We start from the raw sequence: 26337 nt of genomic DNA, 5'->3' as shown, positions 1-26337 counted from the left end.
TGAAGTCGCATAATTTGGTATTACGCATTGCCAAGTTACTTCTGTAAGTATACATGCACCGGGTCTTGTTTCTACTAACCCCAATCCATATTGATTTAAAAAATAAACAAACCAACCCCCCAGAGGCATATAAACGAGGTTGTTGCCCAAATCCACGCTGACCTCACGCATGCAGGTCATTCAGCCACTGCCACTCGCTGTATGGAAACACACTTAGGAATTAAAGGAGAAAAGAAAACGAAGACACTTCTTGAGCCCGTTTCCTCTTCCAAGACACTTGTGGGCGGGAGGGAGGGCCAGGCAGCTCAGGAGGGTTAACCACACAATTTCCCTTCGGGCTTGCGCTGAAGAAAGAAGAGATTCAAGGTCTTCCAGTTCCAGAAACAGAAATCCTCCTCTGCGGAAATTTTATTCTACCAGGTCAACACACAGAAGACAATGGTGGGTCCCCAGCCATCTCCTTCACCACTCCTCATCCTGCCGAGCCCTCAAGTCTGCCAAATTCAAACTCCAAATGGCTTACTGGGAGGTAGAGAAGATGCCAACAGACAAAACTAATAAAGTTCCTGAACTTGGACTATCTTCACGTTATTTATTTTTAGCATTTGAGTGTAGAAGCCCAAGGACCTGGTGAGTAGAAACAAGTTTCACTCATCCTGGTATTTAGTAGTAAGAGTAACCTTCAGCTGTGAAGCCCTCTTGCCTCCTCCACTGCCTGCATCCCTCCAAACCCAGTAGGAAATCAGGGAGGATGTGTTGATAGTGAAGGTCATGATGATGAAGTGGGAAGATTTTCCTTGTTAGAGGTTCTACGACCCTTAAACTTTGAGAAAGTCTGCCTGAAGGGACAGAAGCTCACTCCCTGCTGCCAGGTCAGGGCGTAGACGCAGAGCAGTCGCCACGAATATGCAGAAGTGGTGGGTGAGCGTTTCTGCTCCCCTCCCCACTCCCAAAAGAACAACAGTTGGAACAACTTTTAGACCTTTACGCTCAAGGAGAAAATCCTTACAAAGCAGCTCTTGCAGGCAGAAGGCAGGAAGGTCTTCGTTTAACCTGGCAAGTTTTTACAGTACGCGGTCAGAAAGCCAGAGCAACATGGCTTCGCCCGTATGCGGGATTAAGCATGACCCCCAACGTGGAACTGCGTCACAGTCCTGCAGGATCAGGGTCACCACGGTGCTGCAGCTTAGGGGTCACTAGGGCCAAAGCCCATCTCACCTGCGCACGCAAACCCAGCGTGGAATATTGCGGCATGAGGCCACCAGACCATACGGAAGGGCACCTCTGAAGACCGACTCACCAAGACATACTCAAGCCTGAAGTATGAGGCTGACGGAAGAGGTGATATTTGCTCTGAGCCTTTTCTATACCACTAGTGCTTGCACAACACTAATTACGACAGCCGACAGCAGCAGTCACTCTGATGGGAGGGCCAAACAAGAGTGACACAGCTGTCAACCGCATTCAAAGATTCAAATCCTTAAGAGTTCATTATTTTGGGGCTGGAACATAATCCATCCAGCAAGATACGCAGGTTTGCAGCTTTTCTAGGACAGAATGCTTCAGAGAGTTAAGTACAGCTGACGCAGACATTAAAAAACTAAGCGCGTTTGCCTGTTTCTCAGGGGGATTTAAACAGCAGGTGAGTGGGGCTGGTCTGTGGGACACGACCCTTTTTTATTTCAGCTATTTAGATGCAAATTGCTCCCCTCCCTCCCCCTCTCAACACCATCTGTTAGCCCAGAGGTTTAGACTGTGCCTAGGGTGTAGGTTTTGGGGGAGGGGGATATAGATAAAGCATTGAGAAAATTTCAGTCGATGCCCCGATTTCCTCTGGGGCACAATTTAGGGAGGAGAAAAAAAAAAAAAAAAAAAAATCACTTTGCAATACTAATAAATTACAATAGGATTTTTCACTCATTCTACTGCATTTTTCCATCGACCCCATGGATTTCCTACCCTAGAAAGCACTCCTTGCCCAGCTTTCGACCAACGAGCAACATTATAGAGTGACACAGCAGGTTGCTATGGTGTTAGCATAAGGCGTGAGCTGGTACTGCAGGAAGTATCAGAGATTCAAGGAATTAAAGTCTTAAAATAATAATGATGAAGGCCTTCACTACAAGGCGCAGTATTTCATGTTCTTTTAGCACTAGGGAAGTTACCTCACCTCTGTCTGATTTTCCCCAGTGAACAGCAAGGTACTTTCAAGAACTGTTGAGAGATTTGATTCATTAAATGCTTCACCCAGGAGTCTTCATAAAGGAAAACTATGGGTGACGGCACAGAGTATGCTTTCAGGAAGCTTAAAGACAATACGGTATTAGGAGGGGTGGCTGGTGGACCCCATGGGTGTGCTGCCACTCAGAGGGACACGGACAGGCTGGAGAAATGGACCAACACCAACCTCATGAAGTTCAACAAAAGAAAATGCAAAGCCCTGCTGCTCGGGAGAGCTCCAGCACAGACCGTGAGCCAACCGGCAGAAAAGCAGCTGTGCAGAGAAAGTCCTGGGAGACATCAAGTTGACCATGAGCCTCCAAAGTGGCTTTGCAGCAAAGGAGGTCAACAGCATCTGGGCCGCATTCACAAACGGGCCAAGGGAGGTGATCCTTCCTTTCTGCTCAGCCCTGGTGGGACACATCTGGAGTGCTGGGACAAGTGCTCTCCTCCCCAGTAGAAGAGAGACATGGACATAATGGAGAAGAGTCCAGCAAAGGTCCACACTGGAGCAACTGACAGATGAGGAGAGGCTGAGAGTGCTGGGACTCTTCAGCCCGCTGAAGGAAAAGCTCAGGGGGTTCTTATCAACGTGCATAAATACCTGATGGGGGTTAAAGAAGATGGAACCAGGCTCCTCTTGGTGGTATCCAGCAACAGGACAAGAGGCAATGGGCGCAAACTGAAATACAGGAAATACCATTTAGGCGTAAGAAGGAAGGGGAAAAAGAACACACACACACACAAACCACAACAAGAAACCAAAACCCAAACCATTTTTTCTGGGGGGGAACCAAACCACAGAGCAGGTTGCCCAGAAAAATCATGGGGTTTCCATCCTTGAGGGTGCTCAAAAGCCCTCTGGACATGCCCCTGAGCAAACTGTTCCAGCTGCCACCACTTTAAGCAGGGGCTTGGACTAGACTATCCTGCAAACCTCACCAGTTCTGCAATTGCAAGGCACAAAAAGCGGCAGGGAGTCTCCGGGGGAGAGAGGTCCCCAACATCGTTCTAGCTACTTATCTGAAACAAGCAGATTTTCAGTCAGCGGCATCCGAGGCCCCGGTTTAGTGATGAAGACAAATTAAAAGAGGTGAAAAGCGACAACCTTGCGCAGAAAAACCAGTGAAAGAGTTGGGATCAGTACTACAACACCCTCCCTCTGGGTTTTCACGTGCGGAGTGCAGTCCTGGTACTTGGGAGCTGCAAGTACCTCATCTGTGATCTCAGAGGCGCAAAAGGAGGGGGGAAAAAAGCGCGAGTACTTCTTGTTTGCTCTGCCCACCTCCAATCGCTCCATCACCTCTCTAAAGGAAAGGCACTTCAGGTAGTTAACAGAGCACAACGGCATGAAAAAAAAAATCCCTTCCAGGTGCTTCTGCCACTTCAGTTACCACAGGAAACACATTCCTGATTGGAAACTCAATGGCAGAGGGTAAAGGGGGACACAGAGGGATGGGAAAACCCTTCCTCCCCCTTGGATCCCAGATGATGGGATGGAAGAGCTCTCCCCAGCTTGAAGTACGAGTAGGTAAGAGACCACCAAAGGGGAAGCGGGGACGGAAGAAAATAATACAGCGTGGGCTTCAGAGCCCCAACTGCAGCTGAGCAAGTTCCTTAGCTGTGCGTTGCTAACGTTGAAGGCTGGCACCGAGACGGGATCAGGCGGACTTTAATGAGGATGCTCCACTGAGGTGAAGGAAAGGAGCTCTTAACTTTGGCTGGGAAGACTTCCTGCCGGACAACGTTTGCACAGCAACGTTTTTTTTAAAGGGTTTTGGGCCTTTTTCTTTTTTTACTGTTGGGATATTGGTTTGGTTTTTTGAGTGTTGCCAACACAAACACAACGTTTTCCTCTTTCTCGCACTGACAGAAGAGGCCAGAACACCACACAGTCTCTACTATTTGGACCCTTCACGTGCCTCCTTCCAAACTATTAACTTCTAAAATACACGCAATTCAGTATCTCTTACTGGAAAGCAATATTCTGGCAAAAGTTTCGGGCATTTCACAGAAACATTTTCCTAAAAAAAAATATATATTTAAAAATCAATTATCTGAACAAACAACGTTTCGATAAATTTGTGCTGATATTTTGAAAGAATTTTAAATTTTCATTGCAAAATAAAAGTGGTTGCATTTTCTCCATTTATGAAAGGTAGAGTTTTCAGGTCGTCGGCGTTTCCCCTAAAAAGTGAGTCTTCTTTATGAACAGCTCTAAATCACCAGCTGATTTCTGTTTCCAGATCTCTGGCGTTTCACCAACCTTACTGAGAATCAGAAGAACAGTTACTGGAAATGGTTTTATTTAACCGGCTTCTTGTTCACAAATCCAAGCGCATCTATAAATTTTAAAGGCTGCAATCCTGCACTTTGATCTGCAATACAAGCACGAATTCTCAGTCTCCTTGACTTTAAAAAGACAGAAAGGTCATCTGTGATAGCTAAGGGGTACTTGGCCTTAATGCCAGCAAGCCACCCACTGAAAACAGTGGGAGTTTGGCCTGAATTAGGATTTTGGGATTTATCCCGTAATGCCCTGTAACACTTCCCACACAGTACTACCTGACAGCCTCTGAAAATTGGCAAAATGTGAAGGACGTGCGACAACATCCGACGTGAGGTTTCCCAGGGTGGTATTTTGTAACAATGAAATTCAACAAATAGGTGCCTGCATATGCACATATTCTCGCAATTCCGCATTAACAGGAGGTTTGGCATCCTGATTTTAAAAGCACAGTGGCTAAAAACACAACTCCAAAAGCTACTCACTGCCAAACAAACCAGACTTCTAAAAGGCAAAAAAAACAAAAAAAAAACCAAAAAAAAAAACAACCACAAAGCAGTTGCATCCGGAACATGACTGAACTTGTGCAATAATCCCCGGCGTTTGGTTCCCTGCTATCATTAGTGATTAGATAAGCAACACCAACAACCGGCAGATGCTTTTCCAGCACCACCTCCCAAATTGTCATCTTCTCCCACTGATACCTCCACAACAGCCCTAAAATAACTGCTGCCACCCCCAGCGCGACCTGGGACAAGGCGGACAGGTTTACAGCCGAGAAGCATCGAGGTCTGAGAGCTAATCGCTACCCACAGAGCGCCTTCGTGCCCAGATCCAACAGCACGGATGCTCCGGAAACCAGTCTGCCATTAGTTGATGGTCTTTCCCATCCCTGTTCTACATTCGTACCTGGTCAATATTTGCTTAGTTAACTATATGCCCAAGTTGAATGTTTTCCCCCCGAGGGAAACACGGCTCTCAGCCGTGTTCAACCCAATCTGACCTCTGTCCTGTCGTGAGCCAAGTAACACGTACTCCAGGAGCCAAGGCCTTCGTACAGTATCGCTGCTCCGAATGGGGGGCCTGGATCCTGCCCAAACTGAAGTTACCGATTTCACTGCCAACAGCATGGGGTCCGCAGGATCTCATCCTTAAACAGATCCTTTATTTGGATCCCTGGAGGCAGCAGGGGCTTGCACACGACTGGATCGACACACCTACGGCGCAAGTCAGATCGCATCGCTGTAATTAATCAACGCAGCAACCGGGACACAACGCGCAAGGATTTGGTACAGCCTCGTTAGCCGTCACAGCAGCTCCCTGACAACAACCAACAGAAAAAAACCCAAACCAAAACAAAACCAAACAAAACTGAAACAGCTTAAAAGATAACCAAGGGACGGTGGGTCTTTCAGGGATTGAAACGTGGCTCATTTTGGACCAAGAGTCAAAACTAAGCACACGTGCTGCTGAAGAGAGAAGACGGGTTCCAATTTAAAAGCAGCATTTAGTTACCAAATGACACGATGTCTTCCGCAGATTAGTTGGTAATGCTTGCATTTTACCCTGAAACTAGTCATTTTCTAAGATGATCCAAAAGCAGGAGAAGGAAAGAAGCCTGACTCAAAGAAAGAAAAAATAAAAAGGCAGCAAAAAAAAAAAAAAAAAAAAGTCCCACAGTTATCATGTTTATGACTTACATTCTCTAGACAAGAAATCTTTGGAGCAAGCAAAAGCCTGTCTGCCCTCCACTTCACAAACCCTCGATACCATAATCACATTTTTAAAATATTGCCTTCCTTCTGGAACGATGCAAATTAAAAGGCGTAAGTAATTCTCTGACACACTATTGAAAACCACACGCCAACACGAAATAGCAATTTATTGCATGCAAGCCCATTAAACTATTACTTACAGCGTAATAAACAGCAGCCACACAGATACCGCTGTCACCGCTGAGCGGAAAACCTAGGAAATTCCTCATCCCTGGCCCCTGGAGTTCGAGTGAGAGAAGCTGAACTGCTCCTGGTCGGAGCGGGGTTTTGTCCTCCAGAGAGACAGCAGTATCTCAGCTAACACAACAATTGTCCTGTAATTATCATGCACGTTTTATAGTCAATAAAGCAAAAGGGACCCTTAACTTCAAAAGTTAAGTTTTTAAGACAAAAGCAGCGGAAAGCTTTTCAAACGATGGCTGTGGAAGGACAAAGAGAGGAGACCGTGCATTTATATTGGTCAGTAAGGCGCTCACGGTGACAACCGTGACTGCAGATGGGCAGGGGACACCAGGGTTGACAGGCCACACCGAAAGTGGTTTTACTTTCAGAGGGAACGCAGTTGTCGGGCACTGAGAAAGAGCCCCAGAGGCGAAGGGAGGCGGGCAAGCCTGAACGAGACACCCAGCTGGCTCCACAGCCCAGACAAAAGCTTGGGTCTCTGAAGCTTTTTATTTCCCCGTCCTCTTCCGGAGTTAAAATCGGGATGGTATCAGTTCCTCTTTCCCAAACGAAAAGCCCTCTGAGAGCAAACCAGATTTCGAAGCTTTCTAACAAGTAGGCAGGCCACGCCGCCAGAACTTGCTGCTCAACACGTACGTGCGAGCGTTCAAGGCATTCACAGGGTAGTCCTGGGATCACAGCAGAGCTACAGTTGGATGTTCTCCAGGGGTATTTTAGGAGAACAGAATCAAATTGCCGCACAAACATAACTGCCAAGTTTCGGTCTAACGTTACAGCAATTTGCTTGACGTGTTGTATTTCAGAGGACCGACTGCTGGAGTAGTATTTTGTTGTTATTAATGCGTCCAAGTCCCTTAACGCAGTGTTCATATCTTTGGTAAGGGACAGGATTCCTTCTTCTTCAAGTCCTGCTTTTGGTAACAGAAAGCGTTACCGATTCTTCACACAGTCTGGAAAAAAAGACTGAGTTTAAGGCAGTTCTTAGCGAGAAAGACTTAGAGAAGCAGAGGACAATGCTGTGTTAGCTGAGATACTGCTGTCTCTCTGGAGGACAAAACCCCGCTCACATACTGGACGTATGCAAGATTATCATGTTTCTACGCTCCCGTCACCAAAGCGGTCTGTCCAGCTCTTGCCCAGTGCAACTCTCCGTTTCCAAGCCTTGCAGGCGTCTCGCAGCACCACAGAGAACAGGCTCAGACCGTCCGAGTGCATCGATACGCGTTCGGACCATCTGTTAAACCCACAAGGCATCCCCAGTGAGAAGATCCCTGAAGAGCAGGCAATCCGTGTTCAGCAGTGAGTGCGATTTCCTCTTCGCCGTCTCTTTTAAAAGATATTTTGGTCCCAATTCCCACAGAATTGTAACGTCACTTAAAGAGGGCCTTTTTCGCTCACAGCGCCCCATGAGATATCAGGTTTCAGAGTAAAGCTGAGCTACGGAGAAGCAAAGTCGCTTATCCATCTTGTTTCCATTACAGAGCAGGGAACTCAAGTCAGGCTCTTCAAGCTGGAGGAAAGCGCCTTCTCCACCAGACAAGGCTTCCTGAACGTAGGGTTAGAACCTGACATTCATTGACAGACATGATCGGGGCATCAGCCCCCGGCTCTTGATTTGTTCAAGGTGTTTGTTTAAATCAAAGCAGCCGCTTCTAGGAACAAAGACCGAAAGAGTATTTTTGCTGACAGCGCAAGAATCTGTTTTAGTAGAATATTGAGTTTGTTAGACTCCGCAGTAGCACGTGAACTGTGCCTCTTCAAGATTTCAAAGTAAACAAATCGGTGAAGTTTTAATCTAGAAAACGAGGAGATAAAAGAGATTGAAAGAGATTACAGACCCCTAAACCAATTACAAGAACCGTGTCATTCTGTAACACTGTTCATAAGAATTCAGCTCAAACCTTCAGAAGCCTGTCATCTGGATTGGTTTGGTTTTGTTTTGCCTTTTTTTAAACATGAAAGGGCTGTGTCCCAACACTGAGCTTCAAGCCTAAGAGCATTTTTGTCGGAAGATGAATGACCATAGCAAAAATCAAGCTAAGGAGCGTGAAAAGTGGCTTCGGATCTATTTAGCAGGTGTATGCTTCCAAGCACCAGCTCGGTAACTAGGCTGAGCATCCGCAGACACAGGAGGCACCAACCATAAGTCAGAGGAGGGACTAGTCCCAGTCTACAGTCACATGGAGGCATCAAAAATACATTTTGTTTTGGTTTTTTTATCCAGCTCTCTGAAGTTTTCTCCTTTCTTAAATCCCTGAAGAAGGGAATAACTTCTGCTCTATTCTACTTTGCAAGGGATTCTCTATAAGCAGAAAATCCCCCTTTCCTCTTACTTTTTGGCAAGATACTCCTGCAGGAAGAGCTATTTTAAAGGGAGTTTGAGTTTGTAAGAACAGCACCTTCCTACTCCACAAACGAGACGAAATGCTCCAAAGTCACACTCTGTGTAGTGACAGCACTAAAGATTTTACCAATTTCCTCAGAGCCCTGCGGAGTCTACGAAAACCACGTAGTGATCAAATCACAAGCACCACTGACCCCCATCAGCCTCACGGGCCGGGTGGTTTCTGAAAAACAGGCCACAGGTGACCTCCTAGCCTTGAGCAAGAACACGGTGGTGCCAATGCAAAGGCATTGCAAAGGTTAACGATAGCGTCACTTGAGCAGAATCCATCCCACAGGACAACAGTTACTGCTTATGGATCCCAGGAGAACTCCATTGTGGAGAACACTGTGGAGAACAATCCACTGTTGTGGCTGCCCCATCCCTGGAGGGGTTCAAGGCCAGGTTGGACGGGGCTTGGAGCAACCTGGGCTGGTGGGAGGTGTCCCTGCCCAGGGCAGGGGGGTGGAATCAGATGGCCTTTAAGGTCCTTTCCAACCCAAACCGTTCTGTGATTCTGCTGGAGATATTAAAGGAAATATTCTTTGCACAAACAAAGGTGGAAATGGCACAAAACTCTCAAACGCTCCTTTGCTTGCTCTTTTACTAGTTCCAGAAAATCCGCAGCAGCATATACTTTGCTACAAACATTAGCCACTCATGTGCGCACCCTGGGCTCCAGGCAGCTTGACATGCCTGCCCATGGTCCAAACGTGTGGATTCTTGAGGTACAAAGCCAAGCACAGAGCCAGGTGACAGAGATTTCAACGTGATACCACTATCTCAACAGAAACTCCAGCGCAGCCCCAGCTTCCTCCAAAAATGAAAGGCTTCCGTGAGACAATTCATGCAATTAAAGCTACACACAGCCTTAAGTCACTTGCTGGGTCACGAACCAGCTGATTCTAAGAATCTTTATGCAGGCTGCTTACCCAGAAATTAACCTACTGCCTTGGAAAGCGTTGCTTAATTTAGAAGAGCGATTACTTACAGCACCTGCTGCGAGCCTCACAGCCTTTGATATGCCAGCTTCTCCAAAATAAATGCTAAGTCTTCTAAAATTATTTACATAAGTAATTAAGGAAAGAACTAAAAAAAGAGACTGCTAAATGTATAACATAACAATCAGCTGGGTTTATCAGCAGCAATTGAAACTATAATTTCCAAAGCAAATAGCACAAGCCGCGCGGTCGATCCTTGCGGCAGACTCGCCTCCGAAGCCAGGCATAACACAGAAAACGCCTTCCACAGGCTACACGCACCAAGTTGCATATGGGCATGCCACCACCGCCCCAGGAGAAGCTCCACACAGCAGGAGAACCTTTGCAAAAGAGGTGTCCTGGCTTTAAAGCCACATTACCTGTAGGCTTTAAATTTAAAGCCAAACCCACAACAGCCTCGTCATGCAAGTGCAGTGCCTCTTGCAGTAATTGAGTGCGGAGGTCAGCAGGCAATGGAGGGAGGAAGAGAAAGGAAGAAAGGAGGACTGAGGAACGGGCTCAGTTCGCAAGGCCTTAGTCCTCCAGAAGTTTCAGTTCACATCTACATCTGGGGACAAAATAAGTCCATGGGCCCTGATGGGACGCAGCCACGAGTGCTGAGGGAGATGGCAGATATCGCGAGGTCAGTCTTGATAATTTTTGATCAATCATGGTGACTGGGAGAAGCGCCCATAGACTGGAGGAAAGCAAACGTCACTCCTAATCTTCAAGGAGGAGGACCCAGGGAACTGCAGGTGGGCCTACTGGAACCTCACAAAGTTCAACAAGGAGAAGTGTAAAGTCCTACACCTGGGGAGGAACAACACGGCTGCTATATACGCTGGGGGTCACCCAGCTGAAAAGCAGTTTGTCAGAAAAGGACCTGGGGGTCCTGGTGGACACCAACTTGAACATGAGCCAGCAATGGGTCCTTGCAGAAAAGAAGGCAAACGGTATCCTGGGCTGCGTTAGACAATGTGTTGGCAACAGGTCAACGGAGGTGACCCTTCCCCTCTACTCTGCGCTGGTGAGGCCACACCTGGACTACTGGGTCCAGTGCTGGACTCCCCTGTACAAGAGAGACACGGACATACTGGAGAGGGTCCAGCAAAGGGCCACAAAGATGCTGGGGGGACTGGAGCACCTCTCCTATGACGAATGGTTGACAGAGCTGGAACTGTTCATCCTAGAGAAGGCTCAGAGGGATCTCATCAATGTAAATAAATACTTGCAGGGAAGGGTGCAAAGCGGATGGAGCCAGGCTCTTGTCAGCGGCACCCAGTGCCAGGACCAGAGGCAACGGGCACAACCTGAAGCACCAGAGGGTCCCTCTGAACGTCAGGAAACACTTTCTCAATGTGAGGGTGACCAAGCACTGGCACAGGTTGCCCAGGGAGGTTGTGGAGTTTCCATCCTTGGAGATATTCAAAAGCCGTCTGGACACGGTCCTGGGAAACTGGCTCTGGGTGGCCCTGCTTGAGCACAGAGGGTTGGACCTGATGACCTCTGGAGGTCCCTTACAACCTCAACTAGTCTGTGATTCTGTGAAGACACATACCTAAAGGTGTAGAGGCACGAAGAGCCCTTCCAATGGTTTCAGGAAGCAGTGCAAACCTTTACCTTATTTGTCACTACCAAATGCACGTTTTTATTCTGTTTGAAAAACAATGACATTTCAGTAATGGAAACTGAGACGTTGGATGCTTCCTTCCAGGGCAAAGAAGAGTTCAGAATTAAACATGGAACCCTTTCCCACACAGGTCTGCCTCAGAGAGGAGTCAGCCCACTCGCTCACGTGCGCAAAAGTTGGAAGGAATTCAAATTTCAGGGCTTATGTGCCTAATCAAGACAGAGGTTATTTGCAAAAATTCAGCTGGGATCCTAAAAACCTCCATCACGCATTCAGAAGGACTTTTTCAGCAGCTTGAAAACATCTAACAGCATGCCTGCTACCTCCCCTGACCCATATATATCAAACTATAAAAGCCGCAAGCGGCCTATACAGAAAGGTTTGCCTCTCAGGAGGTGGAACAAAGAACACAACATTCCTGTCTGAGTGCAACAAAAACAGTTTGAACAAGGTTTCAAAAGGTCGCAGTCATTACAGCCTCCCAGAACTAGAGGCACCCCGTTGCAATTCAAGCTACGCAGCTCATCTCTTTCAAGCCCAAAAAGCTTGGCTACGTTTGCAGGTCTTTTGGGGACACTAAGCAAAGTACTGGAGTGCCTCAGCTCCAGACACAGGCTGTCTCTGAAGCCAAAGAAAACCAAGTAAAACTCAAAGTATTGAGGTTTAGGAGATCTGTGCGGGCAAAATCTCACTTCGCCCATCACTTTACAGCCGTGCAGCAGTCCAGAAAGCATCACACTTCGTATTATTCCTTAGGATGTTCTTATTTCTTTGCTTATGGCTTATATATTCAAGCATCTTCTAAGCTGTGCAGCTTTCAAAAAGAACCAACTATCTGCTTTTTCTCTGCACATTGAATTAACAAAGGCTTGGAATAAAGAAATACTCCAAAATTGTTTTGGAAGGGAAAATGAGCAAGAGTTGCTGCAGAAAAGGATAATACTCCTTTCCCTCCCGGCCAACTCTTTCTGCCTACACTAGAGGCTCATAAAATTTCAGGATCTTTTTCCTGAATTTTAAGCAAGCCACAGAAAACCATCCTTCCATAAAAGTGTCATCCATCCTCAGTGTCAAAATGTTACTGAGGCGGGTGAAGGCACAACTTCTGCTGGGTAACACAGAATACCTGAAAGCGCACAACAGCTCCGCTGCCCGTGTGTAAATTAAGGACACAGCTTAAGTGAGTTGAGAAAGGTCACACAAATTTACAGCAGAGGAGAAACACCAGGTGGGTTTCCAGACTTTTGTCCCGCTCTGGGCTTTCTGTTGCCACCCTCCAACCCCCTGCTAATTTCACAAGCGACTCCAGGTCAAGGCACAGCGCGGGGATCTGCTGGCGGGGGCAGGCTGCCAGGCAGAAGCTGCTGGGTCTGGTACCACGCTCGGAATGGAGACCGCGCGGAGAGCGGGGCAGGAGCTGGCTGCGCTCTCCCATCCCTACCCACCTCCCGTGAAACTTCGGCACTGCCCACTCTCTTTTTCCTTTCCTCCTGAATGAACCTCACGGGTTTGTTCCCGGTTCAAACTACTCAGTGATTACAACACTTTACCCTACTCCCTAGAGGGCACCAGCGCCGCGAAGCAGAGATTTAGAACACTGCTCCTGGCACAGCTTATTGGTGTTCTTGTTCTGACCACCTATACCAGGGATGGGACTTTCATTTCTAGGCCTCTCTCAAAAAAAAAAAAAAAAAAAAAAGCATTTCATCATCGGGAATTTCTCTACTGTTTCTGCGCTCTCAGGTGCTTAAAGCCCTCGGCGCTTCCTCTCAGATTTACGCGACTGACACTGACCTTGTTCCCCACTTCCCTCATCTGACACCAGGCTGCACCTCTGTCACCTTCCGCTTGAAGGACAAGCTCCAACCTACCAACTCGCCCCGCAGCAAAGCACATCCGAGCAGCGGTAGGACCACCAGACGCCTTTCTGTCTAAAGTGCGCTCGTTCACGTTGCTCTGCTGAACAGCTGAAGAACATCTATTCCAACCGGCTTATCTTCGCCCAACCTCTGTGCTCCTCCAAAGTGTTTCCTCCTTTCACAGGAGACTGATGGCAGTTGCCCATCAGCTGTGCACCGCTGCAAAGCTCCAGCACCACCAGCTACTTCCCATCAATTTTAAGTCCTAAACACTTTTCAGATTGATGGCATGAACTACCACTTCAAGAAAACTTTAAGGGTAGACCAGCAAAACCCTCCTTTGATTCATGTAAGATGATTACTTATTTTGACAAGAGAACCCAAATTTCTAGACATTCTCAGGGCAGAGAACGGCGGTACGACAAAAGCAACATGGACCTTACTCAGTGGCATCAGTGTTTGAGCCTGGATTAACACAAAAAAAAAAAGTTATCTGCCTTTTGTATCATTGGATGCAATAAACAGAGGTGCCAAACCTCCCCACGGTTTTGGCTTCAGAAAAAATAATTGCCAGCCACCACCAAGTTGAGCAGGACACACGAGGTCGCAACTGTGCGGTCTGGCAACAGCCCAGCTTCTTCAGAGCACCACAGCGAGATTTTGGTAACAGGGCAGTAAAACCACCTCCAGTCCGTCAGACTCTCTGAAAGGGATGCTCACTTCAAGCGCCGTAAACAACCGGCAGATGCTAACGGCGTGCCAGGTTTGACTCACAAAATTCATTAGCATCTTTACAGAGTTTGTGGTTTGTTTTTCATATTTCTCTTTGTGCACACTGAAAGAGATCCTCTTTTATTTACACGCCCTGCTCCCAGTACTCCAACAATTGAGTTTTAACATCTTTATCACTTCTTTCTTCTTAAGAGAAAACAAACAAACAAACAAACAAAAGACCACGCGCACACCCTGGATTTTCCCTCCTTAATGGTACAGAAACATCTCGCTCATCTGCTCACCATCCCTTTCAGGCTTTACAACTGAAATCCAATTTTAGTTGACAGCACTTAAAAAACAAGACCGAGAAATACACAACGACCTCTAAGAGGTTCATTTGTGACTCCCAGCGCAGTTTGGTTTCATTCTTAAAGACCGAGAGACCCACCTTGACCCAGTACTGCCAGCACTAAACCCGGAGCAACTCGACTGGCCGCTGGGGACGGCACTTCGATCGCAGCAGGCGCTGCTGCGCCAAGGAGGCGGGTGAACCAAGCGTTGCAGTGTGACACCCTGGCACCAGGCATAGCGGTAGAAGTCATCGAAGACAGACATCAAGCCATGGTTGAAAGGGTCTGGAAGCAGATTCGCATCCCACTTGGGCTTTTCCCCCTACAGTGACAACAACCTCATGCAGAGTTGCAACCACCACCCCTGTATCTGCCCAGAAATACAAATCAGTAGCCCAAAATAAAGGTTTGAGGAGGCAGTCCCTTTGTATCAGTTCAATCCTCTGGCTGTCAGCCAGCCCAGAGCAAGTCCCACAGGTAGAGAGAACCTAAGAGAGATCAGAATCAGGCCTCCCATCGGTGAGACAACGGATTCCGCTGGCCGAATTCATCAGTCCCTCAGGGCTGTTTTCACTCTCTCATGAGAATCTGGGATATGGTTATGTAAAACAGATTCCTCGCCCTTAATTAAAATAAAGTTCACATGCACACCCTGCTGAAGGCAGCATTTAAAAAAAAAATAAATCACTTCTGAGAGGGGTAAGTCACTTATAATTAAAAAAAAAAAAAAGTCTCAGCACATAGACAAGGGAGTGTCAAACGCTTGGCCGCCACCTGGATAATCACTTCCTATGGAAAGCGGCAGAAGAGAGCCCTGGGGAAAGGAAGGGTCATGCAGACTCTCTTGCAAAGGCAACGCAGGTGGGATTCGCCCTGCATGGGTGAGAGCTGCAAAGCCTGTCACCAAATCCCACCTATTCCGAGGCCACAAGCAGCAATTCTCCTTTACAGCACTAGTATGCTCCTGCGTCTTTTTTAAAAATCAAAGCTCACCTTGTTTTATCCGAAGTTCCCTGGCTGTAATAGCACGGGAGCTGACAGACGTTTCATATTCAGCTTCACCTGCTGACTTTAACATTTAAACCTTGCCCATGTTCCTCCCCTCCTTCCCAAAAGGAAGAGTCCCAGCTATTTTAGCTTCACCTTGGAAGGCAGCCCATCTCTCTGACCCTTTTAGCTGCCTTTCCGCAACGCCACTGTGTCCTTCTGGAGATGTGGAGACCAGAACTGCACATCACGCACAAGATGCGGGTGCATCAAGCATTTATACTGAAGCAAAATGACACCCTTCATCCCCTTCCTGATGAAGATGGTGGCTTTTTTGGTTCCGACTGCAGTGATGTTTCCCACTCCATCCCGAGAAGTGAAATCATCCCCAGTTTTTTTTACTTCCTATTTTATTCATGCAGCTTTCAAACTACTAAGTTAACCTTTTCTCCAAACTTGTAGGAGCTTAAGATCTCAACAGAAGTTTTCTGAAAATCCAAATATACTGCACCCACTTTAACCCTTTTTTTTACCGACATCCCACGGAACTTCATGGAGTAGGGCAGCAGGATTTTCATTTTCAGAGGCCACTCTGACTCTTTCCCAACAGTTAACATTCATCTATGTTTTCAGAGAGCCTTCTTACAGACCTTTCCATTCCTGGTGGCGTGACCCTCCGGTGGGCTGTTCCCAGGATCCCCTCTAGAGCCCTTTTTTACAGACGGGAATTACATTGGCAACTCCCCAGTCCTCTGGCACGGTGGCCATCTGTAGTGAGAAATTCTACAGCCTGGCCAGCAGTTCTGCAGTTTCCCATTCAAGTTCCTCAGGACTCTCGGTTGAACGCCATCCAGCCCTGGCGACTTATTAACATCTAACTTATCTATTTGGCCTAATTTTTTCCTTTTGTAATTATCCCAAATTAGTTTCTCTGCTCTGTTGGCTACACAAAGCGCGCTTGGTGTGGGAATGTCCCCAGTACCTTCAGCAGCTAAGACTTGATATTCTCTGCTACAGCTTTATCAACTCCAAGTAACCTTTTTACACCCTCGTCACCGAGCACTCCCCAAGATACCCTAATCTTAATGGATTATATCCTTATGTATACAACACTCGTGTCCTAATGGCTACAAAAAGCAAAGCCCTAACATCACAGAAGGGCAGTCCCAAGACAGTTTCGCCTACCTGCTGTCCCCGCTCTCCCCCTCATACCAACCTGTGCCCCGGCACGGCCGTCACCCCGCTTTTCCTTCCTGGTGGAGGTTTCGGATACCACAGAGAGATCAGTCAGACGAAACTGGGTCACCACGGTAGCCCCACGGTAGCCAGCTCCGCGTTAACACAGAGCGATCCAAGCACTAACAATGCAAGTTTGGGAGAGGAGCTGCTGGGACCTCAGGTGGGGTTTCTGTCCGGGCTCCTCCTGCTCCGGGAGCCCGGCACAAACGGGAGGTGACTTTTGTGCCACTTGATGACACTGACAGGAGCCAGGCAATCCGAGGTGCAAAAAACTGCAGGTCTAAATGTTTTACCCTGACTGAAGTACTAAAGCAGGCACTTTCCTCGCTGCCACACAAAGTGTTTCTGTTCCTCACCAGCACATCCCTGAAACACTCGCAAATTTAATAAAAATGCTCCTTTCAGACGAGGCGGTGTGCGAAGCTGCCTGCCTGCGCAGGCACTTGCAGAGCGGAGACCAAAACAGTTTCCTTCTTCCACACCCTCCATTCCTTGGCATTTATACCCTTCAGAAACCCATAAACAGTCCTGCCCTCCTCCTCATTTGATACAACTACACAAGGATATAGCTCTTTTATCTTCTTTTTGCGCCAATCCCTCCAGCCCCAAAGTCATTTCTGTTGCTTTCCTTCCATTTCCTCCTGTTTATCTGCTAGAAAGTTAACACGGATCAAAGGCGGCAATTACTTCAGGGAAAAAAAAAATAAAAAAAAAAAAATCCCCCAACTCCTCAAACTGATTAGCAACATCAGACCCGATTTTCAGAAAGATATTTGAGAGTTTTTTTAAAATACTTGACCAGCTGAGGTGCCAAATCCCAGCAGTTTCCGAGGGAATCAAGCACCCATGCGTTTTCTGGATTCCCACTCGATGCTTACCCGCACCTTTGAGTATGTAGCCACATGAAAGACTCTGCGTCTGTTCTCAAGGTTAGGCTCTCTAAGTGCTGCTAAGACAGTCCCTGAATGTTCCCACTGAAACCCACAGGAGAGAGTTATGTCCCCGGGTTACCAAAAAAAAAAAAAAAAAAAAGTTAAAAAAAGAGAGAGAAAAAACTCCCCACAACTTTTTTTTGTTCCTTCATGCCCAGCAGATCTTACCGAATACCTGCTGCACAGTTCCCGACAACATAAAAGTTTTTCATCTTGTTTTTCGTCTTGGCTATGAGTTCTGAGGCACGAATGTTGCCAAAGTCTTTCTGCAGACATTTCAGGGTATTCAGAGATAACGCGACACTACGCTATTCAAGAAATACGTTTTCCCGTTCCTCCCTGTGCCCGCCGCTTCTGTGTTTGCCCTTTACACCTGCGTGACAGAAAAAAGCCTGTTACTCCTCCAGCACAGCTGTGTTTTATGCTCACCGTGAGCCTTTACAGGCAGCGTTTAGGTGGAAGGTGACAGAGACTCCCAGCATCTCCGTGAATAAGCCGCAAGCATTTGTACAAGAGAGAACTCCTGCACCGCAGCACTTCGATTATGAACCGAAGGGCTGCGAGGTGGAAGAAGCAGAGCGAAACAGGAGCATTATTTCATAACGTTAGTTAGTGACCGTCAGCAGCATTAGTAACTTAATTCCGTCTTGGATTAAAACTATAGTTCCAGTTGGACACCAGCAAGAAGTTTGGGCCCAGGGGACAGCTTACACCTGCTAGGGAAAACATCCTTTCCATTCCGAATTATCTTTTCAAGATTACAGGGAGATATATAACGCTTACAAGAGGTAAGACATTATGCAGGTCCAAAAAAATCCCCAAAGCGCTCTGCCACGCTAACAAATGAACCCACCAGGTGAAGCATGAAGTCCCTACAGCGTGGGACGGATTGCAGGCAACTGCTTTCCCATTGAATCAAAGGAGGATCCAGAACAGCACGATGAGAGCCGGCAGAAATACAGGATCCGGTTGTGATTTTCCGTCAGGCTCTTTCTAGCAAATACATTTGTTAAATGTATTTCAACATTTAACATTTAAATGAGGAGTCAAAACCCATTTTCATAGAATAGAATAACAGAATCATCAAGGTTGGAAGAGACCTTTAAGATCGAGTCCAACCATCAACCTAACGCTGACAAGTCCACCACTACCCCATGTCCCTCAGCACCACGTCTGCCCGGCTTTTAAATCCCTCCAGGGATGGCAACTCCACCACTTCCCTGGGCAGCCTGTTCCAATGCTTGACAACCCTTTCTGTGAAGAAATTTTTCCTAATATCCATCCCAAACCTCCCCTGGTGCAACTTGAGGCCATTTCCTCTTGTCCCACAGCTTGTTCCTTGGCAGAAGAGACCAACCCCCACCTCTCTACAACCTCCTTTCAGGTAGCCATAGAGAACAGCTCTGTACGAAGGACTCTCAGATACGGAGCACAAGCAGGTCCATCAGGAGCTGACTGGGCAGGTGGTAGAGGTTCAGAGAGGTTGGGGATAGAGGAAAGTAAGAACAAAACAACCGAAATAAAAAAGCTGTATACGGTGGGTATCACAATGACAAGACAAATCTTTCAAGAGCAAAAAGGCACTTACTTTGTAAGCTAATCCCGAGAAGCCACCGGATCTAGCCATATTGTCCGACAGTCCTTACAGCCAGGTTTCAAACCTCCAGTCAGCTCCGGGATCTTTTAATACTACACCGCAGCTACATTCCCTCACACAGCTCTGTTAAGGTTTCTGCCAGGTCAGCTCACAGCCCAGCGCTGAAAGGGAAAAGCACCCTTGCCTTTGGATGGCTGCGTGCCACGGTGAGCTCAGCTGTGTCAAGCTTCACCCCCTGATCGCAGCCTCCAAAAAAAAAACAAACAAACCAACCAAACAAAAAAAAAAAAACCACGCAAGCAAAGAGCACACTTCCAGCAGGTAGAGAACCCTCCTGTCCTTTCATCACACATTCGGTCTCCAAGAAAATGCAAGTTCAGAGTTACGCTTTTAATATTAATTTTGAGTTGACCACATCTAAAGGAAAACAGCTGCCAACAGCCACATCCTCGCTTTATGGCTTTGCGATGGGGGAAGGGGAGCCTGGTTTTTTGGGAAAAAAGCAAACACAAGCTTCTCATCTGTTAGTCAAGAAGAATGCAAAGTCAACCACAGACTCATTCCTTCCAAATTTGTAGTTAGTTCATTAGGAATTTAGGATCAGAGCCCTCACAGAGAGGTGAAAGAGGCTTTATGCTGAGACTAGCACAGGTTATGCTTTAGACAGAAGTCTTTTATCTGGCCAGCAGACCAAGAGAGGTGACTGTGCCCCTCTACTCTGCTCTGGTGAGATCCCACCTGGAGTACTGTGTCCAGCTCTGGAGCCCTCAGCACAAGAAAGACATGGACCTGTTGGAACAGGTCTAGCACAGGGCCATGAAGATGATCCGAGGGCTGGAGCCCCTCTGCTGTGAGGACAGGCAGAGAGAGCTGGGGTTGTTCAGCCTGGAGAAGAGAAGGCTCAGGAGAGACCTTATAGCGGCCTTCCAGTACCTGAAGGGGGCCTACAAGAAAGCTGGGGAGGGGCTGTTTGCAAGGGCATGGAGCGATAGGACGAGGGGCGATGGCTTTAAACTAGAGCAGGGCAGGTTTAGATCAGACATTAGGAAGAAGTTCTTTACACTGAGGGTGGTGAGACACTGGCACAGGTTGCCCAGAGAGGTGGTGGAGGCCCCATCCCTGGAGATGAACTTCAAGGCCAGGCTTGATGAGGCTCTGAGCAACCTGGTCTAGTTGAAGATGTCCCTGCTCACTGCAGGGGGGTGGGACTGGATGGCCTTTAAAGGTCCCTTCCAACCCAACACATTCTATAATTCTATGATTCTTTCACTGCTCATCCCATTCACGTCCCAGTGAAAAGGAAAACAACGCTAACAAGAGCCCCGCCACAGAAGGGAAGTGCGTGAATCCATGAGGAAGGAGGAAGAGACAGACCACAGAGATCACACATGCTCATCCTACTGGATTGTCGATGATTTACCTACAGCTACGGGGAGCGCAGATGGAACAGAACCTCAAGTCTTCAAAACCAAACACAGCTACACCACACGGCGGGTGAGATCACCTGGCTGAAGTCACTCCTCCGCGATACTGTGCCAAAACAATGGGGTGGGATTCAAAGAGCAACTGAACATCACCAGATATGACAGACATCCACTGTAATGCTAAACTTAAAGCGTGATGGCAGAAACAGATACACCGTTAAGAGCAGAAACCCACTTGCTGCTCGGCCAGGTGAGATTCTTTTAATCTCCGTCACCGTTACCTCCTTGACTGCACACTTCAGTGTTTAATGCTGCCGCATGTCAGCACGTCATCAAACATTTTTGAAACAAACCAAAAAAAAAAAAAAAAAAAAAGCTCACACCAACGCTGCTGGTGGCATTTGGACCAGGTCCCAGGATGAATAAGTACTGGATGAGAAGGCAGGAAGGGCTCTTGCAGGATGTACCTCGCATTAGAAAGGAGGATTGGCTCTTAAAAAAAAAAAAAAAAAAAAAAAAAAAGCAAAGGGCATCTAAAATAAAATCGATGATGTGAATTAGACAAAGAAAAAGAAAAACATGATCCTGATGATCCCCTCATCAGCTGCGGGAGGTAAAGGAAACCACGCTGAGACCATTTCAACGTTGGTATTTTTTTAAAGTGGCCAGTAACTTTAAAAAAAGACATTGCACACAAGAAAAGACATTTTCGGTTAGACCAAGTAAATGACTAAACACTTAGAAATACGGCCCGCTCATCACTTCTGAATGTTTTCCCTTTTGCAACCCAAGGACTCGTTTCAGAGAGACACGGAACAAACGAAAAAGCCGGCGCTCAGAAGCCTGCAGGGAAGAGGTAATGAGATTCCTGATCATTCAACCTACCCTGGCCGCCTTCTCCTGCCCTGTCCCCCCAATCCCCTCTTCACCACGAGTAAATCTGAGACAAGTTTTGGGGGGGGAGGGTGGTTAATACAAGCTGGCAGGATGCCGTTTCAGCAAGTATAACTTCCATGTGAGAGCCCGAAGTCCTACTATGACAGTGCAGTGAGTCACTTGCTGACAAGTCATCGCGGCGTTTAGATGCTGGGTTTGAATTCTAACAAATGACACTGTTTTGCTTCGTCTAAGGGAAGGATGGGCCTTTATTGAACCTAGAATTCAAACGCCACCCGTGACCGTCTGCCTCCATTTAAAGACAGCCTACGCAGAAAGATACACTGGTTGTGTTCTACTTTCCGGCTTTTTAAGAGAGCCCCGAAGGAATCCTGAGGTTTTGGGCTTTTTCTTCTGGAAGAAAGTCCTGCTTCTGCCATTCCCGGCCCTACCTTCACCTCCTCAGCCTTTCTAAAGGAAATCTACGCATTTAAATATTTCCAGATATCTCATCAGCAAAACTGCCTGCTTGATAGAAGCAGGCAATGAACGAGCCTAAGGCTTCCTCCCCTCCCCAGCCTTCATCCTCCTCCCAAGCCCTGAAGAGGCTGCTTCTTACCGGGGTGGAGGACAAGGCATCTTCCCTCCCAGCTGCTCATCTGGGTTCTCCCAGTACCTTCAGCATCACCGATGTACGAGGACTCTGTATCTCATCAACTTTAGGGGTGGCCAGGGAAAGTAAAGATAGGCAGGGAGACAAACAACATTAACGTAGAAAGGCAAAAGGAAAAACCTTTTTTCGGCTATTTTTGAGATATAAGTAAGGAATGGAGACACACAACAGAAAGAACACAGAAGTTAGTTCCCACAAATACACAGCAAGTTAAGTTTTATTGTCAGGGCTCCCAGATACGGAAAGAGAGACACCGGTCTGCCACTGGAGGCTACAGCTTCATCAAGGCAAAGTGTCAGTTTAGTTGTGTTTGTACTCTTCAAAATCCAGTTCAGGAGCGTATGACAGGGATTAAAAAAGGCCTGGAAAAGTTGTTCTAGTCCCTTTCTTTCAGACTCTTTTAGCACGGACCTGGTAGCGGATGAGAGTCCTGCTGCTTGGTGTGAATTTGGTACAGCTTTTTTTTATTGTTCTCTCTGCGACCTGGGGAGTCAAAATTGCGCAGGAGAAGAATTTGTAAGACACACAAATGCAAGAGACTGCAATTTTTACCAGACACCTTTTTACCGAGGCATATAGGCTGATGCAACAACCAGAAAGTCGATGAGCGAGAAATTGAGATATTTTTTTATTAGATTAACATAACTGTGATAAAATACTTGTCGCTGGCGCTGCAGTTCCCCCTCCTTCCTCCCCTCACGACTTCTCTGGCTGCCTGTAACGCTACCCAGTGAAGATTTCCCTGGTTTTGGAGAATTAAGTTATAATGTTAATAACTTACTGTAGATACCCTCACTTCACCCCACAAAATTAGGAACTGGAGGCTCAAATCAAAGCCTCTCTGTGCTTAAATCTCATTATTTAAGTCTTCAAGGCACACTTGGATCAAATTCTGTCTTTCCTCTCTGCAGACAGGAGTGGGAGAAGTCTCTTTTATATGACACAGATTTTTGCATAGCTTTCACATCTCCAGGATCTCAGAGCTTAACAGAAAGCATCAAACACCTTAACACACACCCACAACATGCATACATTTTACCAAAGAACCTTACCAATTACTTTGATTATCAGCAAGCGGATGGTTTAGATGAAGGGCTATGCGGCATTAGCACCATTCATGTCTAGGCCACCCCTTTGAGTTCAGCTCCCAACGCTTTTTCCGTTATCATCTGCAATCTGCTGCGATCCCGATGCCAGAGAAGCGACACTGAAATTCCGCTCGCATCTTATTCCAAAGCGGGACTGAAAACGAGCACAACGTCAGGGCAAACAGGGACGCGAACTATAAGCTTGCGGTTTAACATCTGGTGGTTAAACGGGAGAGTTTGCTCTCCTGGGAAGCACGGCAAGAAAATTCAATCAAACTTCTGCGGAAAAAAGAATTAGCAGTGACCAAGTCCACGAGAAGCACCATCCACTTCACAGTCACTCCAGGATCTTCGTTTTACATCTTCATCTTCCTCCTTGGAAGGAAACTGAGTATTCCTAGAGTAATTTCTTACTTCAGCAAGAAGTGCCATGAGTCAAGTGGCTCAGACCCTCTCAAGCAAATCCTTAATTAAAGGTACTATTTTTAAAAGCACAATACTTAGTAAAGTATAGAGACTCACATTGGAAATCCAGCTTTAAGTCATTTAAGGTGCCACAAGGCAATTAGATCTGCAGCCTGAAAATTTCTGTATTACGGAGGCCATATGCACATTCCTGAAGAATTAGGAAAAACATGACACTTTCCCTTTTCATGAACCAACGTTCCCTTCCACAAACTTGTTCCTTGAATTCCTGAGCTTGGATCAAAGGGTTTCCCCTCTATATGCGCCTTGTTTTGCTACAGATTTGTCCAATTTGCTAAAAATTAGCCAGTATGTGAATATCTGCCTTTTAGGTTTTGACCCTAACTACAGTGACATCAGCCCAATTCTACTCTGATTTGTATCACTCTCAATTGAAGCAACTTTCAGTACATAATACTAAGACTAAGTCTTCCAGTGCACTAAAAACAATGTTTTACCAAATAAAACACAGGCAAACTTGAGTTCCACTAAGAATTAACACATTCTACAGTTTCCAAAAGAAATGACACTAAAATTTGTGTCGAGTGAGGCATCCCTGAAAGGATAAGGACATGTGAATTGTTCTATTTCCAAAAGAACTGCAAAATGTAACGGGGGTTTTATAATTGAGTGTCTTATCAATTTTAATGAACTTATCAATATTGCATTTCAAATCCTGATGCGTCCATTTGCTGCTAATTCCTTTTTGTTCTACGGTCCTTTGCGCTCCCTGGTCTTTGCAGCTGTTACCTCACCGTTAAATCTACCTTCTGTTACGAAGGGACACCAGAGTTCAGACTCAGGCCAGCAGTTTAATGAACTAGAAAAGCAAAGGATACATTATGAGCCCGGCCTCTTCTTTTTTTCCCCCCCTTTACCTCAACACATGCTGGGGTTACGGAGCTCAATAATGGCCTCAAACACACACTGCACCTCAAACGGAGGTTAGCAAAGAGCCTTGAGCTAAAACAAATCCAACAGCTTCAGTAGTACAGACAGGATTGGGAAAGGGGGGTTGGAACACTCCTCCCTGCTGGTGCTGCTGAAGGAAATCAGCTTTTCCTTCATCCCGAACAAGTCTGAACTACGGAGGCACATGAATTCTACGTTCAGCTGTGACTTCAAGCCTCTCGAAAGCACGACTGAAATAAGACATTCTTGAAATACCTACTAAAGGCAAATGATAGATTTAGCCTGGCACAAAGCCCATAGGTTGAACTTGAAACTGCATCACGTTCACTTACAGATAGCTGGGGAAATTAAATCCGAGTTTTAGAAAAGGATTCGCTTCTCTCCTCTTTCTCCAGAGGAGTTTGGGTTAAGTGGCCAAGCCACTCATATTCTAAGATCAGCAGAGAATGTGCATTTGGGAATACGTAGGGTGCAGAGAATAATCTATACTGGAAATTCTTTATGCTAAAGAAGTGATAAGGTATTTCACGTTACACTAAGCTTGCTATATGTAAATGAGAAGAAAAACCACATGAAGCAAGCCACCGGTTCAATGCAAAATGTTTCTCACTCCAGCTCCTATTTCATGAATAGAACAGAAGCCCTGAGAAATGGGCTTCGTCTTGTAAGAGGCATCACCTAAAATACTTTTGTGCCACTTACAGTCATTAAGAGAATGGATAGTTCAGAGCCCTACTAATGCTCAGAGAAAGTAACTCAAAGCCCCAAAGTGTGACACCTTAGCGAGCCAGTCCGTCAAACTGTGTCCTAACCTTTTGTATTTGATTTTCCTTCTCTCTGCTGCCATCTGTGAAGTCACCGAATGCCATCAGCTGTACACCATGGACAGACACACTGTCACAACACGCAGCAAGCTCTAAGAGCAGGAGACAATGCCTTAAGGTAAACTTGCATGACTCCCCCCGCCCCCAAACCACACACAACATCATAGAATATTATCTATGAATCCTATGAATAGTAATTATGTTCCTCTTCCATTCCCTGTTTAGATGACAGGTATGGACTGACTTTATGGCGAAAGAAGAGAACAAAAGGCACGAAAGAAGGCTTTACACCCCACTGGTGTGCAGCACGTACTTGCCACTTGACTTCCTCGTAGTCGCACAGCTGCAGGCCCACCTAGATCAGGGAGATGTTTGCAGCTAGATGTCGTCTGCTTCAAGGTAGTCACGATATATTACCTGCATTGCCTCTCACATGGCAATTGGGATCACAAAGGGCTACTGTAGGAGAAATTATTTCTTTTCAGGAAGCACATTTGGTTACTACTTCTGCAGTCTTCTGATTTGGCCTGCTTTTCCGAAATTAGGGCCTTTCTTCTATCCTATTACCTTTTTTTCCCCCCACTCCTTTTTTTAAGCCTACGATGATACAAAGATGCCTGATTTGCCCCCGCTTTACTTCACTGACTCCAGACAGGAACTAGGAAACAGAGTGGCTTTAAGGCAGTTATATCAGCTTAAGAGTGAAATAAACTAGCTATATAGAAGGTCAGAGTGCAAGAAGGAAAGAAACCATGGAAGGGAAGTTATTGTTTAACCTGCATCTCAGACTAGACGCAAGAGAGAGAGAAAAGCCATCGTTAGCTGCACGACTGGAAGGCCCAACACTTGGATTGCCAGTTTGCACAGCTATTCCAGCACCTAGACAATCTACCAGAATTATATTAGCACATAAAGCAGAACTGAATACTTCCACTTTTT

The 26337-nt window shown here is 46.6% G+C and overlaps 1 protein-coding gene across 6 annotated transcripts in view; it reads right to left on the bottom strand.

The window, feature by feature from the left end:
- The window catches only part of PAK1 (p21 (RAC1) activated kinase 1), an 86937-nt gene that overhangs the window by 52381 nt on the left and 8219 nt on the right, over window positions 1-26337 (bottom strand). For 3 of the 6 annotated variants that reach the window (XM_063326683.1, XM_063326658.1, XM_063326667.1), the window contains one exon: window positions 2825-2902. The exons of the other annotated variants lie outside the window; for them this stretch is intronic. The gene's annotated coding sequence lies outside the window, so the exon portion shown is untranslated. The remainder of the gene's footprint in view (window positions 1-2824; window positions 2903-26337) is intronic. 6 annotated transcript variants of the gene reach the window in all.

This window comes from Chroicocephalus ridibundus, chromosome 1, assembly GCF_963924245.1.
Source record: "Chroicocephalus ridibundus chromosome 1, bChrRid1.1, whole genome shotgun sequence".
NCBI classification, from domain to species: domain Eukaryota; kingdom Metazoa; phylum Chordata; class Aves; order Charadriiformes; family Laridae; genus Chroicocephalus; species Chroicocephalus ridibundus.
Note: the sequence above shows the minus strand (reverse complement) of the source record. Positions and strands in the feature narration are given on the sequence as shown.